Source organism: Pan paniscus, chromosome 23 (genome assembly GCF_029289425.2).
Source record: "Pan paniscus chromosome 23, NHGRI_mPanPan1-v2.0_pri, whole genome shotgun sequence".
NCBI lineage: Eukaryota > Metazoa > Chordata > Mammalia > Primates > Hominidae > Pan > Pan paniscus.
Window position 1 is genome coordinate 28324244 of NC_085927.1, and position 18924 is coordinate 28343167.

The 18924-nt window shown below is 47.1% G+C and overlaps 1 protein-coding gene across 2 annotated transcripts in view; it reads right to left on the reverse strand.

The window, feature by feature from the left end:
* The window catches only part of MICAL3 (microtubule associated monooxygenase, calponin and LIM domain containing 3), a 237192-nt gene extending 218919 nt beyond the window's left edge, over positions 1-18273 (reverse strand). The window contains exon 1 of one of the 2 annotated variants that reach the window (XM_034949077.3): positions 17581-18273. The gene's annotated coding sequence lies outside the window, so the exon portion shown is untranslated. The remainder of the gene's footprint in view (positions 1-17580) is intronic. The other variant, XM_057301001.2, reaches the window with a different exon arrangement.
* Between the last annotated feature and the right edge of the window lie 651 nt (positions 18274-18924).

Here is an 18924-nt window from a genome sequence, read left to right on the forward strand (position 1 = left end):
TACTGGGGAGGCTGAGGCAGGAGAATCGCTTGAACCTGGGAGGTGGAGGTTGTGATGAGCCATGATTGTGCCATTGCACTCCAGCGTGGGCAACAAGAGCGAAACTCTGTCACACACACACACACACACACAAATTCTGATTTCTTTTTTTGTTTTGAGACGGAGTGCCTCTCAGCCATCCGGACTGGAGTGCGGTGGTGCAATCTCTGCTCACCGCAACCATCATCTTCTGGGTTCAAGCGATTCTCTCGTCTCAGCCACCCGAGTAGCTGAGATTACAGGCACCCGCCATCATGCCCGGCTAATTTTTGTATTTTAGTAAAGACAGGGTTTCACCATGTTGGCCAGGCTGGTCTTGAACTCCTGACCTCAGGTGAACTGCCCTCCTCAGCCTCCCAAAGTGCTAGGATTACAGGCGTGAGCCACCGCGCCCGGCCAATTTTCTGATTTCAAAAGTAATACATGTTCATTGTAAAAGAATTTTTTAAATAAAGTACAAAAAATAAAAATACCCATTACCTTCACCAGCATATCGTTGTTACCATTTTGATGTATGTGTTTTCTTGTATTTTTCTGTGTACATGTGTCATATATCTTCTTTTTCTGTATTATCTTTTTAACAAAATTTGATCAAACTGCTTTGCAATCTACTTTTCTACTTAATAGGCTAGGAATTTTCCTATGCTATTCTACATTACTTAAAACATGATGTTTTTTTTTTCTTTTTTAGAGTCAGGGTCTTGTTCTATTTTCCAGGCTGGAGTGCAGTGGCACAGTCATAGTTCACTGTAGCCTTGCACTCCTGGGCTCAAGTGATCCTCCCACATCAGCCTCCCAAAGTGCTAGGATTCCAGGCCTGAGCCACTATGCTCAGTTTTGTTTTTGTTTTTGTTTTTGACTTAAACCAGTTTTGATCAGCTATCTACCACTGGCTAGCAAAGTAAAAAATGCATGATGGGGCCGGGTGCTGTGACTCACGCCTGTAATCCCAGCACTTTGGGAGGCCGAGGCGGGTGGATCATGAGGTCAGGTGATCGAGACCATCCTGGCTAACAAAAAATTAGCCGGGCATGGTGGCGGGTGCCTGTAGTCACAGCTACTCGGGAGGCTGAGGCAGGAGAATGGCGTGAACCCGGGGGGTGGAGCTTGCAGTGAGCCGAGATCGCACCACTGCACTCCAGCCTGGACGACAGAGCGAGACTCCGTCTCAAAAAAAAAAAAAAAAAAAAAAAAAATGCATGATGGGCTGGGTACGGTGGTTCCCGCCTGTAATCTCAGCAATCACTTGAGGTCAGGAGTTCGAGACCAGCCTGGCCAACATGGTGAAATACTACAATACTAAAAATACAAAATTAGCCCGGCATGGTGGCAGCCTGCCTGTGATCCCAGCTACTCAGGAGGCTGAGGCAGGAGAATCGCTTGAACCCAGGAGGTGGAGATTGCAGTAGCAGAGATCGTGCCATTGCACTCCAGCCTGGGTAAAAACAGTGAAACTCCACCTCAGAAAAAAAAAGCATGGTGCAATAGGAGCTCAGTCCATCCCTTCCAAGCATTCCAAATAGCACACCCGTGACTGCCACCAGTTCAGTTTATCATGAACCCCAAGGGCATTCAGCTTTAAGCAATCTCCAGGGAAATCCCAAGCCATGTGTAGTCTATTGGCTCCCAGGATGCCTGGACTGGCTCAAAAGCCCATCCCATCCTATCCATTGGATGAGAGAGTCAAGAAGGAAGAACAGAGTGGTTTAGAACAAATTGATTCCTGGGCTGCATTCATAGTCCTGTGGACCTACTGAAGACATGAAAGGCTCCATGTTCTTGCCCCTCTTCTACACGAAGGGACTGGTTTGGAACCAACTTAATCTTCTGTAGAAAAGCTAAGAAGATCCATGGATTGGGATGTCTTAGAGCTCGAAGACATCATTCTAGGTTCTGGGGTTTATTTCTAGGCTAATATCTCATAGTGAGGTTTAAGAAAATTACATATCTTTTACTTTTTAACTAATTCCAGACTGATTTGCATGTTTTCACCCTGCCAGGAAGAAGGAAATTAAGATTGGGTGTGGTGGCTCCACCCGTAGTCCCAGCACTTTGGGAGGCCAAGGTGGGAGGATCACTTGAGCTGAGGAGTTTGAGGCTGAGCACCACTACCCTCCAGCCTGGGCGACACAGCGAGAGGCTGTCTCTTCAAAAAAGGGAAATTAAAACGCAACTTGACAAAGTTGCAAATCTACTTCTGCATTAGTTTCTCACAATATAATGGTTCAAAATTGGGTGGTTTTTCCCCTAACTGATTGGCATGTGTATGTTCAGCAGTAGCCAGAAATTCTATGCAGTGGAAACAGACAAAACCAAGATGGGACTATGCAGAAGAAATCTCTAGTTACCAAGGCACTGCAAAATAAAGTCTACAATTGCACATCACAATCATCACCAAAACAAAGATTTCTAGAGTCCTTCTGTAACTCGCAGGAAGACTCCTTCCCTAAGCCAATTTGGCCTGGATTCTTGAAAGTCTCTGGGAAACATGGCAAATTTTATAAACAGGGTTTTTCTGGACTTATATTCTCATATTCACTACATCTAAGAAAAATTTATAAAATATATATTATATATATAAAGATATATTAAAATACACACACACACACACATTCTGTAGGACTTGATTCTTTGAACACAGACCTTAGAGCTCTGTGTTCTGCACTAGACAGGAGTAAATGCTATACCTCTGCAGAACTAAAACAAGTAAACTTGCCATTGTCATTGGTTCCTTTTGCAGTGAGGAGGGGAAGTCTTTCTAGTCCTACCTTCCTCCACTGCTCAGACATGTTGCTATTAAAGATAAAAGCAGTAGGCTAGGCATAGTGGCTCACGCCTGTAATCCCAGAATTTTGGGAGGCCGAGGCAGGAGGATCAGCTAAAGCCAGGAGTTTCAGACCAGCCTGGGCAACAAAGCAAGAGCCTGTTTCTATAAAAAACACAAAACTTAGCTGGGCCTGGTGGTGCATGCCTGTAGTCCCAGATACTCAGGAGGCTGAGGCAGGAGGATTGCCTGAGCCCAGGAGGTGGAGGCTGCTGTGAGCTATGATGATGCCAACTGCACTCTTGTCTGGGTAACAGAGTGGGACCCTGTCTTTAAAAAAAATAATAATAAAAAAATAAAAACATTGGCTTCAAAATTACATGTGGTCAAATTCAGCCCAATTGGGTTCTATCTGAATATGACTTATTTTACACAGCTCTGTTTTCAACTGTGAAACAGAAAATGACAGAGGGAAAGGACTGAGGGAAGGGAAGGGAGGGGAGGGAGGGAAGCAGGGAGAAAGCATATGATACTTCCCATTTAGGAAGTGGAATAGTGGTAGAAGAGGCCCTGATAAAGCCTCAGAATGGAACTAATGAACTTGAAACCGCCAGCATGCACATCGGCATTTTCAGATTTCAGAGAAGATGCACCTGAGGGGAGGAGCCTCTTGTAGGGAAGGGAAAGATGTCAAGCCTTCCTTTGTCCTGTGCACAGGACAGACTCCAAATCCTTCTCTTCGCTCCCATTTGAGATCATGTGAACTTCTGTTTGATTTAAGCGTCTGAGTCTTTTTCTTTCATTCATCCCTTGGTGTCTGTGATGGGCAAGGCACTTGTCTGGTTGCTGAGAGCTGTGCAGAGGACAATTAGACATAGGGTCTGACCTTAAGGAGCTAACAATAGTGCAGGGAAAGTGAGACTTGGATAGAGTCTTTGTCAGGTGGAAAGTGCTGTCTCAGACTGAGAAGCCTTCCATCTAAGAGAGCAGGGAACGTTCTATAGAGGAGGGGGTATTTGAGAGGTCCCTCAAAAGAATGGTAGGATTTCATGGGGAGATGAAAAAGGTATTCTAAGAAGTGAGCTTCCCCTTTTCTTATCTTAGCTCCCACTGGCAGAAAAGGAGCAGAGTTCCTTCCACCTTGAGCCAGAGATTTTCAGGCAAAGCACCTCACTGCCGGGAGGTGGAGACCTGGAGGGTTAGAAAGAAGGAGAATTGAGAAGGATAAATACTAACATGTTCACAGCCAGGTGAATAGAGGGATGGGTGGGGAGTTGGGTGTTTCAAAATTATATTCATTTTGCTTATTTGTACTTTTTCATTTGGGAAGACAATGGGGTATGGAACATACTTTTGTAATGGGGAAAAAATAAACACAATTGTAAAATAGCAGCCCTTCCCTGGCAACAAAAAGAAAAAACAAACAGGAAGAAAAGAAAAGCGATTGAGAAGAACCTGCATATCTCTTTGAGACTGAATGTCTCCTCTGTGCTCTGGCAGCCTCAGCGATCACAGGCCTGCAGTGCTGCTTTTGGCCCTGCTTGGAAACCCCCATGTGAGCACCAGCAATTGCAGCTCGGCCTCCAGGGACTGTATCACAGCACAATCATTGATTTTCATAATCAATGCCATCATTGACAAGTAGGCAGAGAGATAAATGCTCTAAAATCGTCTAGGCCCCTTGGGCCAGATGTTCCCAGCCTTATCAAGAAGAGAAGCTGGCTGGGCGCAGTGGCTCATGCCTGTAATCCCAGCACTTTGGGAGGCCTAGGCAGGCGGATCACCTGAGGTCGGGAGTTCGAGACCAGCCTGATCAACATGGTGAAACCCCATCTCTACTAAAAAATACAAAACTAGCCAGGCATGGTGGCACACGCCTGTAATCCCAGCTACTCGGGAGGCTGAGGCAGGAGAATGGCTTGAACCTCCCAGGAGGCGGAGGTTGCGGTGAGCCGAGATCACTTGCAGTGAGCCGAGATTGCGCCATTGCACTCCAGCCTGGGCAACAAGAGTGAGACTCCATCTAAAAAAAATATGTAAATAAAGGCCAGGCACGGTGGCTTACACCTGTAATCCCAGCACTTTGGGAGGCCAAGGCAGGCAGATCACGAGGTCAGGAGATCGAGACCATCCTGGCTAACACGGTAAAAATATTACTATATTATAGTAAATATACTAATTAAATATACAAAAAAAAATTAGTTGGGTGTGGTGGCGGGTGCCTCTAGTCCCAGCTACTTGGGAGGCTGAGGCAGGAGAATGGCGTGAACCTGGGAGGTGGAGCTTGCATTGAGCTGAGATCGCACCACTGCACTCCAGCCTGGGCAACAGAGCGAGACTCCATCTCAAAAAATAATAATAATAATAAAATAAATAAATAATAAAAAAATTTTAAAAAAAGAACTTAGAGCAGGGTCTGGTGGCTCACACCTGTAATCCTAGCACTTTGAAAGGCCAAGGTGGGCGGATCACCTGAGGTCAGGAGTTCAAGACCAGCCTGGGCAACAGGGTGAAACCCCGTCTCTACTAACAATAGAAAAATTAGCCAGGTATGGTGGCGGGAGCCTATAATCCCAGCTTCTCAGGAGGCCGAGGCAGAAGAATCACTTGAACTCGGGAGACGAAGGTTGCAGTGAGCAGAGATTGTGCCACTGCACTCAATCCTGGGCGACAAAGCAAGGCTCTGACTCAAAAAAAATTAATAAATAAGAAGAGAAGTTACTTTTCGTTTCCTGAAAAGCTTCACTTCCTGACAATGAAGGCCCTGAGGAGCGAGTGGACACCTGGCAGCTGGCTGTCATCAGTGGGGAAAGGCAGAGGTACCACTGCTGACTCTACTGGGCCTCAGGCCTCGGCCCTCATGGGGAGGGACCCTCTTTCAAACTTTTGGAGGGGTAAGGGAGGGCCAGACAGTGCTGAGACCAAGGCGATGGTGGTGGGCGGGGGGCCTGAAGTTCCATCATCTAATTGGGCTTCTTCACGGGTGCATCGCCCATAAGTGCCATATTGATTCCCTCAGCTCCCAGGGCTGCCAGATAGGGCTGGGGTGGCCAGAGCCTCCCAGCCAGTCTCCTCCTGCAGGAGTACCTTGTCAGTTTACCTCAGATATTCGCTGCTCAAATACCATCTTCTCTGTGTATCACAACATGACACGCCTACAAAGAATGCTGAGCTAGGATTTCTAGATGTACTGTTACACGGTGATTTACTTGTCTGGAATTGCTGCTTCGCAGGAGGTCAGGTGAAAACACCACCAGCAAAACCAAGCATTTATGGAGCCACTTCCTTGTGCCAGGTCCTGGGCTGGGACGTCTGACTGCCCAGCTCCACGGTGGTAACTGTGGCTTTAGCCTGCCCAGCATTCAGACCCCCTTGCTTGGTAACAGTGCCTACATCTTAGCTTCTATTGTGGAAACTACCTTTCCCCCACTGCATGCAGGTCTGGTGGACATGGGGACGGAGGCACCTTGCTCTCCATCCATGAGGAAGGCAGCACATGGTCCAGCCTCATCTAGTCTGACCTCTCTTCCTGGAAGTTGAGTGTCAAGCAGAGAGCCGCAGAACTGAAAACAACCGGAGCTGCTTCATGCAGTCAAGAATCCCCTGAAGAAAGAAGGCAGTTACCTCCCTGTTCTCGAGATCTATTCAGCTGGCCTGGTTCTCATCCTTTCCAAGACCTGGCTGTTTGCTTTGCATTTAGTTATATGAGCTAATTCATATGCTTCTAATAAATGTCTTCCATCCTTCTGCAAAGTTAGCCCTAGAGTATATTGCTGTTGTTTACAATCAAAAAGCCCTAGAGGTGTACTCTCCAATTCTCTTAATAACCTCATTTTCTGTCATTACCCCTGTTTTAGTACAAGTAGCTGAGCTTCAGAGAAGTTAAAAGATGTGCCCAAGGTCGCACAGCTAATGAGTGTCACAGTCAGAATCTGAACCCAAGTCTGTCTGATGTGGGGTCATAACAAGAGCATGGGTTTTCTTGGGAGAGAAAAATGACTTCAAATCCCCACTTCCCGCATAAAAATGCACAATGGGTGTAGCAATGCCGAAGCCACAGAGCTGTTGAGGGTGGATGGAGGTGACACACAGGAAAGCACATGGCCTAGGGTATGTGCTTAGTAAACAGAAATGCCTGTCCCTAAGAATGAAAATTATTTTATCTGCATAGTAAATTAAAGCGATTGGCACTTTTAGTCCAAAGATTACTGCTTCTGAGTTGATCCAAATACAATCTCTCTATCTCCCTCCCCCTCTATTTTTTTAAAAAGAGAAACAAAGTCTTGCTATGTTGCCCAGGCTGGCATGCAGTGGTACAATAACAGCTCACTGTACCCTTGAACTCCTGGGCTCAAGCAATCTTCTCACCTCAGCCTCCCCAGTAGCTGGAACTATAGGTGTGTGCCACCACACCTAATTTTTAAAGTTTTTGTAGAAACGGGGTCTTACCATGTTGCCCAGGCTGGTATCAAACTCCTGGCCTCAAGCAGTCCACCCACCTCAGCCTCCCAAAGTGCTGGGATTCTAGTCATGAGCCATCATGCCCGACCTCTCTCTCTCCCTCTCTTAGACACACACACACACACACACACACACACACACACACACACTTCTTGGTTTCCTGTCTGTGGAAGTCCTACCAGAAAATTCAGATGCCCTTAGGAAAAAGAGCACAGGGTGCGCATAATACAATCGAATTCTCCCATCCAACATGCCTTGGGAGAAGGAATAGAGTAAGAATTTTCATTCCTGTGAAGGATGATGAAAATGAGGCACTAAGACACTAAATATTTATCTCGAGGTTATGTAGCAAACCAAAGGTTCAGGAGAACCCAGGAACTGTATATTAGGCCATTCGATCTGAAAATACCAGAGCCTGGAAGGAAGAGAACAGCTTTTCCAAGTTGTTGGCTTTGTTCCTTCTCTTACCTTCTTCCCCTTCCCTCTTTCCCACTTCAAAAGAAAAAGCTCCATCACTTAAACATCCACATTAGGCACATTTCTAAGAAAGCTTCCCCAGAGCTCTGTTCATTACATACCCTTCTTTCCCCTAGGAGTTGTGACCTACTTAAAATATTCTTACAATTCTCTTAATGGGGGAAAAAGTTCCCAAAGATATGTTCCCTATGCTGGAAAAATTAAAGTCCTAAAAATAAGCAGTTAAAGAGAAAGTGTTAGGCCAGGTGCAGTGGCTCATGCCTGTAATCCCAGCAATTTGGGAGGCTGAGGCAGGTGGAGCACGAGGTCAGGAGATCGAGACCATCCTAGCTAACATGGTGAAACCCCATCTCTACTAAAAATACAAAAAATTAGCCAGGCGTGGTGGCGGGTGCCTGTAGCCCCAGCTACTCGGGAGGCTGAGGCAGGAGAATGGCATGAACCCAGGAGGTGGAGCTTGCAGTGAGCCGACACTGCGCTACTGCACTCCAGCCTGGGCGACAGAGCGAGACTCCATCTCAAAAAAAAAAAAAAAGAGAAAGTGTTGCTTGTACTAAGATTTCTGATGCTTTTTCAGAGATAAATTCAAGTTTTCCCAGGCCTGTGATTGTGAAAAGTACAACTAAAAGATGGCCTTGGCATTTATTCAGCAGTCAGTAGATATTCACAAACTACCTGCCGTAAGCAAGGACTTCGCCAAAGTTAAATGACAGCAAGAGGAAAGAAAACTCACACAGCTTGGATTTATTCAACATAATTGTGACTCTTGGGATTCTTCTGGTTTCTGGGGCTAAGAAAAAACATTCTACTTTGTAATATATCATAATTTCTGAGATTTCTCTTTTCTTCTACATTAATTTCTTCCAATCTCGAAGGTTTTATTTGAGGGTGCTTTGTTCTTGAAAAGGCAGTATAACAACAGCAAGAGAATTTTACAAATTTAAGATTTAAGACTCATCTTTTTTTTTTTTTTTTTGAGATGGAGTCTCGCTCTGTCACCCAGGTTGGAGTGCAGTGGTGTGATCTTGGCTCACTGCAACCTCCGCCTTGTGGGTTCAAGTGATTCTCCTGCCTCTGCCTCCCAAGTAGCTGGGATTACAGGTGACCGCCAGCACACTCGGCTAATTTTTGTATTTTTAGTAGAGACGGGGTTTCACCATGCTAGCCAGCTGATCTCGAACTCCTGACCTCAGGTGATCTGCCTGTCATGGCCTCCGACCACGCGCGACCCTAAGACTCATCTCTAATCCATCACTTCAGCACAGCTATGGCACAGGCACACAGATTATTACAGTTATGAACATGATGTGCTTGCTATGTTCTATTCGCTATTGTTCCTTTTATCAAAAGTATTTTCCATGTTTCTTTCTACATGCCTCTTGATTTAGGCTTTGGTTGTGAATGCAAGATATTCCATTGTATAATGTACCAACAAAATTTTAAACTGTCCCTATAATATTAGACGTTTCAGTGATTTCTACTTATTTCTATTATAACCAACACAACAGAGGGTATTTTTTATGCATCTGAAATTTAAAAAACCTTTGTTAACTAACTTTATTGGGATAAATTCCTGGGTCTGGTAATTTTATGGCTTTTCCTATATAGTGGTAGTAATTTTATGGCTTTTCCCATATATTATCATGTTGCATTCCCCACAAATGTTATCAATTTATAATGCAACCCACAATAAATATGGAATTTTACTGCAACCTCAACAGCATTATGTTGCGGTTTTGAAAAATTATTAACCATTAGCAAGAAGCATAACAGTATAATGGTGTTGTAATTTGCACTTTTGATTGCTATCAACAGTGAACGCATATCAATGTTTTGTTCATTGCATTGCCTCATGTAGATGAATTTCTTTTTATGAACTGTGAATTTATCCCTGGAGAGTTGTTTTTTTGTCCTCCAGTCAGGTTTATTCAGGTATAATTCACATATCAAAAAGTTATTCTTTTTCGTGTGCAGTTCTATGACTTTTAACAACTATAGACAGGTCACTGAATGGTTCTATGATCCTGAAAAGTCTCCCTCTGTGCCTTTGTAGTCACATTCTCCCTCCAAATAGCCCTTGGCAATCACTCTTCTATTTTCTTTCCCTATAGTTTCAACTTTTCCAGAGTGTTATATAATTGGAATCATACAGTAGACAGTTATGCACAGAATTGTAACGTTTTAAAACTCTTTAAAATGTTTCTAGGCTGGGCGCGGTGGCTCACGCCTGTAATCCCAGCACTTTGGGAGGCCGAGGCGGGCGGATCACGAGGTCAGGAGATCGAGACCATCCTGGCTAACACGGTAAAACCCCGTCTCTACTAAAAATACAAAAATTTAGCCGGGGGTGGTGGTGGGCGCCTGTAGACCCAGCTATTCGGGAGGCTGAGGCAGGAGAATGGCGTGAACCCGGGAGGCGGAGCTCGCAGTGAACCAAGATTGCTTCACTGCACTCCGGCTTGGGTGACAGAGCGAGACTCTGTCTCAAAAAAAAAAAAGTTTCTTTTCTTTCTGCAGTATTCAAAATGCTTTATTAAAGGTTTAGTTCAACATCAAAAGAGCAGTATGTAGTGGGGGGAACAGAAATTGTAACTAATTTACCACTAACTTTCTTGCACCACCACACTCAGGAAAAAAGCCGTATAGAACCTGGCCTTCCAAAGGCCCAAGTCAGTCCTTGAGTCTCTGCCTCTCCCTTGTCCACAATCCCACGCCCATTCTCCTTTTTTGAAATGAATTATTGGTTTAACAGAGGTTAACTTTTTTTTTTTTTTTTTTGAGACGGAGTCTCGCTCTTCTTGCCTAGGCTGGCGTGCAATGGCGCAATCTCGGCTCACTGCAACCTCTACTTCCCAGGTTCAAGTGATTCTCCTTCCTCAGCCTCCTGAGTAGCTGGGATTACAGGTGCCTGACACCATGCCTGGCTAATTTTTTGTATTTTTTTAGTAGAGATGCGGTTTCACAATGTTGGCCAGGCTGGTCTTGAACTCATGACCTTGTGATCCACCCACCTCCGCCTCCCAAAGTGCTGGGATTACAGGCATGAGCCACCGTGCCTGGCCTAACAGAGGTTAAATTTTAATTTGTAATATATAATGCAAATATTTCCCCCACTCTGTTCCTTTTTCATTTGATAGAATTTTTTTTTTTCTTGAGACAGAGTGTCACTCTGTCACCTGGGCTGGAGTACAGTGGTGTGATCTCAGCTCACTGCAACCTCTGCCTCCCGGGTTCAAGTGATTCTCCTGCCTCAGCCTCCCGAGTAGCTGGGATTACAGGTACCCGCCACCACACCCGGCTAATTTTTTTTTTTTTTTTGAGATGGAGTCTCGCTCTGTCACCCAGGCTGGAGTGCAGTGGCTCGATCTCCGCTCACTGCAAGCTCCGCCTCCCAGGTTCACGCCATTCTCCTGCCTCGGCCTCCCGAGTAGCTGGTACTACAGGTGCCCGCCACCACGCCCGGCTCATTTTTTGTATTTTTAGTAGAGATGAGGTTTCACCATGTTAGCCAGGATGGTCTCGATCTCCTGACCTCGTGATCCACCTGCCTCGGCCTCCCACAGTGCTGGGATTACAGGCATGCCACCGCGCCCGGCCGTATTTTTAATAGAGACAGGGTTTCACCATGTTGGCCAGGCTGGTCTTGAACTCCTGACCTCGTGATCCGCCTGCCTCAGCCTCCCAAATTGCTGGGATTACAAGCGTGAGCCACTGCGCCCGGCCGATAGAAATTTTAAATTTAAATGAACACAGTTTTCCCCCACGGATTCTTTTAACTTGAAAATTATCCATAGATCTAAAATATATTGAATTCTATTTTTTTGCTAGCTCTTGAAGAATTTGACCTTTTAATATTTCATTTTGATTCAACTCCAATTTCTGTCGGTATTTGCTCAAGGTAACGACTTTAAAAGTTTCTTGACCATGATTTATAATAAGAAATATATTTTGCATCACGATTCAGTGTACACAACAAAAATACACATATACAGTCTGGACATGGTGGCTCACGCCTGTAATCCCAGCACTTTGGGAGGCCAAGGCAGGTGGATCACCCGAGGTCAGGAGTTTGAGACCAGCCTGGCCAACATGGTAACCCCATGTCTACTAAAAATACAAAAATTAGCAGGGTATGGTGGTGGGCACCTGTGGTCCCAGCTACTTGGGAGGCTGAGGCAGGAGAATCACTTGAACCTGGGAGGCGGAGGTTGTAGTGAGTCAAGATTGTACCATTGCACTCCAGCCTGAGTGACAAAGACTCTGTCTCAAGAAAAAAATAAAAATAAAAAATATCTATCTATCTATCTATCTATCTATCTATCTATCTATCTATACACACACACACATACAGACATACACACACACACAGTATACAAAACTGAAACACAAATCTCAGGACACAAATCTTCCCTTCACTACACGTATACACTCTGGTATTTTCTATTCTTTCTTTTTAAAATGGCCCACCTGGCCAGGCACAGTGGCTCACGCCTATAATACCAGTACTTTGGGAGGCCGAGGAGGGTGGATCACTTGAGCCCAGGAGTTGGAGGCCAGCCTGGAGAACATGGCGAAACCCTGTCTGTACAAAAAAATACAAAAATTAGCTAGGCATGGTGATGCATGCCTGTAGTTCCAGCTACTCAGGAGGATGAGGTGGGAGCATCGCTTGAGTTGGGAGTTCAAGGCTGCAATGAGCTGAGATCACAACACTACTGCACTCCAGCTTGGGTGACAGAGGGAGACCCTGTCTCAAAAAAAAAAGGACCCACCCAAGATCAATATTCCATTATTCCCCAGACAAACTCCATAGACATTAATGGTTGTATTATTGTGTATTCTGTCACATCAATGAAAAGTTCTGAAGTGATTACAGTTATCCATGGCAAATCATTGGATATGGTGGGGAAAGTGGAAATATCTATTATGTCGGTTGGAAATAAGAAAGACCTGCATATGAAAAGGGTGATCAGACTGAGCGCAGTGTCTCACGCCGGTAATCCCAGCGCTTTGGGAGGCCAAGGCAGGCAGATCACCTGAGGTCAGGAGTTCGAGACCAGCCTGGCCAACATGGCGAAACCCTGTCTCTACTAAAAATACAAAAATTAGCTGGGCATGGTGGCACACGCCTGTAATCCCAGCTACTCAGGAGGTTGAGGCAGGAGAATTGCTTGAGCCTGGGAGGCGGAGGTTGCAGTGAGCTGAGATCGCGCCATTGCACTCCAGCCTGGATGACAGAGCAAGACTCTGTCTCAAAAATTAAAAAAAAGAAAAAGAAAAAAAGGGTGATCAGGGAAGCTTTGGCAGAATCTTGGAATGCGGCTTTTTTGGAATTTCCTACTAGAGAAAATGAGAATGCTGCTGTTTTGTTTTGTTTTTTTTTTTTTGAGATGGAGTCTTGCTGTCGCCCAGGCTGGAGTGCAGTGGCGCGATCTCGGCTCACTGCAGGCTCCGCCCCCCGGGGTTCACGCCATTCTCCTGCCTCAGCCTCCCGAGTAGCTGGGACTACAGGTGCCCGCCACCTCGCCCAGCTAATTTTTTTGTATTTTTAGTAAAGATGGGGTTTCACTGTGTCAGCCAGGATGGTCTCGATCTCCTGACCTCGTGATCTGCCCGCCTAGGCCTCCCAAAGTGCTGGGATTACAGGTGTGAGCCACCGCGCCCGGCCAGCTGCTGATGTTTTTAAGAGGACAATTTTAGAGGCAGATAAAATTGACAGGGCAGCTTCCCAATGAAAATCTTCGTGCTCAGTGATATGATTCTACTGCAAAACCTGAGGACACTGGGAATATCTTCCACCTGAAGAAACAAACTCCCATCATCCTTTAAGATAAACTACACTTCTTTTTCCTTCTCTTAACCTGAAAGATATATTTTGGGTCAGAGATCCTCTCCCTTCAGATTATGTTAAATTCTGACTGTCCAAACGAGTGCACTTCCATTTTCAAATTTTAAGCAATCATATTTTCAATTTATATATGGTATTTCTTAATATTATGACCAAGAGTTTTATCGGCATTAATTTTTCAGTGTAGTTTGTTGTTTAAAATAATGTAATCATCAAAATATATTGTTACACTACTATTAACCAGGCTTCAATATATCAGTGTTTATTTCATGGTGCTAAATGTATACTTTCAAATAAAATGGCTGTAAACCTTTAAAAAGTAAAAAAAAAAAAAAAAAAAAAAAAAATTGGCTGGGTGCGGTGGCTCACACCTGTAATCCCAGCACTTTGGGAGGGTGAGGCAGGCAGATCACTTGAGGCAGGAGTTCGACACCAGCCTGGCCAACATGGTAACCCCATCTCTATTAAAAATACAAAAATTAGCCGGGTGTGGTGGTGGGCACCTGTGGTCCCAGCTACTTGGGAGGCTGAGGCACAAGAATCACTTGAACCTGGGAAGTGGAGGCTGCAGTGAGCCAAGATCTCATCACTGAACTCCAGCCTGGGTGACAGGGTGAGACCCAGTCTCAAATATATAAATAAATAAATAAATAAATAAATAAATAAAATGGCCCACCAAGTTGATTTCATGACTCACTGATGAGTCACAATCCACAGTTTAAAAAAGTGTGAAAAGGGAATTTATTAAAGCCACACAATGTCTCCACTAGTCCCACTCTGAGTTTAGGTAGCACCCTAAAGATGAACTGATATACATGGGTTAAGCTGGATCAACTGGACATTTTCCCCCCGTGGCCTGTGCCGTAAATTGCCCTTTTCAGAGAATAGATATTGGTGGTCGTGGCAGGGAGGGGTAATAGAAATGAGATATGGTTTTGCTATTCCTGGATTAGCCATCTACTGGGCTGGCAGCCCTCACATGGCTGGCCTGCCCTGTCTCGTGAGATGGATCAGCCTTGAGGTGACCTGCCGGGAAAGGACATTTGGGCTGGAAGTAGCAGAAGCCTCTGTGAGCCATCCTTCACGCAGAACTAGTCAGGAGCAGCTCCCGCTCAGCCAAGAGAGTGAAGCATGCCCATCGCCCAGCTCAGCCAGGTAAGTACTAGGGAAACCTGTGGGAGGCCCAGGTGAAATGAAGGCATTGTCTCAAGAGGTCAGGTTGACTCCAGGAAGGAACAAAATGATGCGTGCATGGCTATGCACAGACTAGAAAAGCAAAGACTAAAGGGAAGGATGGAAGTTGTTCTAACTGTTTTGGGTTGCTTGGAGGGAGTGGGGCATGGGAGAGGGAGGGAGTGTGTAGTCAGTGCGTGGGAATGCAGAAAGGAGCATGCAGAGACAAGCAATCTGGTAGGCCACGTGGGAGACTGTGGCCATTCTATGGTAGGGAGACCCTTCCCGGCCACTCCCTCAGTGGCCCTGGCACATTAAGCTCTGTTGTCCACATTGGGTGGGTTGTGTGTGCTTTAAACAACATCCTAATCCCCTTGCCTATTTATGAGGTGTATGACTGAGCCGTGCCCAAGGGTTTCAGAAGATATGGTACCATCATTTATACCTATCTCGCAGGAGATCTTAACCCCTTCTCTACTTAACCCAAATGAAAGCGAGGTCATTGGGAAGCTGTGCCTGATGAAGTTCCGGCACCAGGTGGGTAGATCACATTTTCTAGTGTATGTAAAATTTTAACATTTCAGACCCCCAGTTTTAAGACCTTATCTAATTTCCTTGAGCCCCTTAGTCATTGTGAACTCGCTGTGGAGTGTCTGCCTCCACCTGCCTTGGTGTTTATGAACATTCATGGTAACTTTAGAAGGCAAGGGTTAGAGGAAACTTTTTGCCGCCCACCCCCAGTCTGCAACAGTACCTGTGGGGAAGATTTTACCCTGGGACTCCAATTTTCAGGGAGAGGAAGTTTCTAGGATTTCCCATAGGCTTACGAGGGACTCGCAATGTGGAAGGATTTTAGGCCTGAGAAGGATAATAACACTATATAATTTCTAGGTGATCTTATTTGTTGCCTCTTCCTTCTCCAGAGTGACTACTGCATTCCGACCCCCCCGACCCTTTTTTTTTTTTCTTTTGAGACAGAGTCTTACTCTGTCACCCAGGCTGGAGTGCAGTGGTGTGATCTTGGCTCACTGCAACCTCCACCTCCCTGGCTCAAGCTATTCTCATGCCTCAGCCTCCCGAGTAGCTGGGACTACAGGCATGCACCACCACACCTGGTTAATTTTTGTATTTTTAGTAGAGACTGAGTTTCACTATGTTGGCCAGGCTGGTCTCCAACTCCTGGCCCCAAGTGATCTGCCTACCTCGGGCTCCCAAAGTGCTGGGATTACAGGCCTGAGCCTCTGCGCCCAGCCCCCTCTTCTGCTTTCTAAGTGTCCATTCTCCTTGTAGTGAGTGGGTGGTGGGGGGATATACACATGTGACTCTGGTTAGTACATAGGCAGCCATGAAGTCCACAAATGTACAGGGAGCCACAGCTTTCATGCTACAGACTTGCAAAGGTATGCATCTGCTTTCCCCTTGCCCTGGAATATAGATCAGAACACTTCATTTAGTGAAGGGACCTGTTCCGAGAGTGATGATCCCTCCCTCGTTTGAGACACTGCCTTCATCCTGAGCTTCTTGGAGCAGCCCAAGGCCCTGCCAGCTCTCTTTGCCTGTAGCTTGTAGGCATTTATGACAGTTGCATACCCTGCCCTCCAACGGCAGCCTGAGAGACTAAACTATTACCAAGTTCACCTGGGAAAATGTCACCCTGATTGATTAGAATGGTGGGTGGCCACCTTAGCTCATTAGAGTCACCTGGGAAGTTAAAAAAAAAAATCCAGTATGCACTCCAAATTTTCCCACCACCACTCCTCCGCACAAAAAGAAAATTTAAAAAATCCCAGTGTTTGGGCCATATCCCAGACCAATTAAGTCAGAATCTCCGGGGATTGGACCCAGGTAGCAGGATTTCTAAAAATCTCCCCAGCAGCCAGGCCTGAGAGCTAATGAATAGCACCACAGGGCCCAGCCTTTCAGCCTACAGCTTGTCTCGGTTTCACCCTTTTTTCATTTCTTTACAACAATGAAAATTCTAAATAGTTGATCACAGTGCCAGACCAATAAGAAAGCATTTTAGGGAGGAGAGAGGAGGGAAGGGGTTGGCAGGCACGGAGAGGACTTGACACACAGAAAGCATTTTGCTATGGAGTCATAACCATTTGATTCTAAGACACATGCAGCCTCCAGAAGTCATGCGGCCCCGCTCTCTGCTTCCAGGAGGGAATGAACTTGGCCGTCCTTTTGTTGCACACGCCCGGGAGCTGCGCCGGCGCAGCGCGCCCTGCAGCCTGGGTGCAGCCTGGGAGCGCAAGCGTGTGCGCCACTGGTCCTGGGCCACCACCGCGCGCCGCGGGCGGGTGCAGGGCCCCTCTGCCGCAGGGAAACCGGCGTTCCCCGCGCAAAGCAGCCGCTGCTCCTAATGAGCTCATGGGTTCACCGCGCTGAGCTAGCCAGAGCGGACCCGGCTTCGCCAAGGGCCTGCTGGCTGTCCTGACACCTGGCCTACCTCGGGGGTGCCTGGGGACGCTCTTCCTTTGCCTGCGGGATAGAAGCACAGTGAAAATGGGGTGGACGTGGCTGGGAGACAGCCCTGCTCTCCGGCAGGCTCTGGGGAGTGTGTGGTACGTGGCATCCGCACTGGTGGGTGTCGTGCGATGATCGAGACACGGATACTGGGTGTCTTTCCCACTAGGGGAGAGAGGGCTGCGTTTAGAGGGAAACGAAATAGATCCGAGAAACACAAAGATGTCACAAAGGAAACGCTTCCCCATCATAAGCAATCTAAATAAGTGATTCTTAAAAGACATCCAGCAAAACACATAACCTTGTCATTTAGATTCGCTCGCCCACAGGGGGACTGGAGGGTACTCACCGACTAGGGCTTCACAGCCGCATCACCGCCGGCGGTGGGCGCCTGCCTCGGCAGGGGCAGGGTGGGTGCCCGCAGGGCACAGGTGCCGCCGTGGCTGCTCGCACAACCCCTGCAGCTGCGATCCCGCCCAGTTAGCCTCGGGGGCTGCACAGCCCAGCCCCCTCGCCCAGGGCCCAGGGGTTCTCAAGCCGCGCGGCGAGGACAGAGGGCTGCCCCGGGCGCCTGCCTACGCGGGCGCTCCCCGCCGGGACTCCGCCGGGGCTGCAGGAGCGCGCGCTGCTGACTGGGCGGGCTGCGGCTCCGCGCGAGCGCCGTGGCAACGCGAGCGGGCGCCCCCAGGAGGCCGCGGAGCTGCGGCGTGGGACGCTTGGGTGAGGCTCAAGCCAAAACCAAACCCAAACCATTTCTCCTCCTCCCCATCTTTTCATTTTCTCCCCTTCTTTTCATTTTCTCCCCTTCTCCAACCCCTTCCTCGACACACGTTACTAGCACCTCGAAGGTTGGAAATTCCAGCACTCTCCTGAGGCCGCTTCCCCAGCGAATCCTGCTAACCAACAGTCGGTGTTCGCTGTGTGTTCGAGCACACACCTCCTTGCAGTGGCTTCAGCACCCAGGTCTCCGGGAGCCAGTGAAGGAACCAAGTGTTGGATACTGAGCAAGTCGCGTAACATCTGAGTAGTCGTGAAATTTCAACGGTATAAAGGACACGACGTTGTCTTATAGATTGAAAAATGCTATAAAATGAAGTTCTTACTGTTACTATGATGATGACCCTGGAGATCAGCGCAGAGCCCTGGGGGAGGGCTACAGTTGCAAGCGCTCCAAGGATCAGATCGCGCACTCCTCCCCACCGGAGAAAACCTCTTGATGCCGGAGCCCGGGCAGCCTCTTCCACACTTCCAGCCAGCCCCTTCCACACTTCCAGCCAGCCCCGGCATTGCCACAGCCCGTGGAGCTGGACAGAAATCCACCAGGCACTAAAATAAGTTAGATGGAAGACGGGATGGATTTGACCAAATTCCTATCAGCATCTGCTCAGTATAATTGCAACATTATAATCAGAGCAGAAAGAAGCCCAGAGATTATTTTGTCTTCAAGGATCATTGGCCTCAGTATTATCTCCATCTGAAGCTGTGTTGTCCAAAGCAGATTGACTCCAGCCGGCCAGCTCAGAAGAGGGCCGACTCTGGGCTGGCGACTCCTTGAGAAGGGCTCTCTCTGGTCCCAGGTGGTATTTACTTAACCGTATCATCATCTGCTTCATTCGTGTTCCCTTCATGTCCATCATGTGAGGACGGGAACTGACAGGGCCAGGGTGTCGGCTCAGAGGCAATCTCTGCTCAT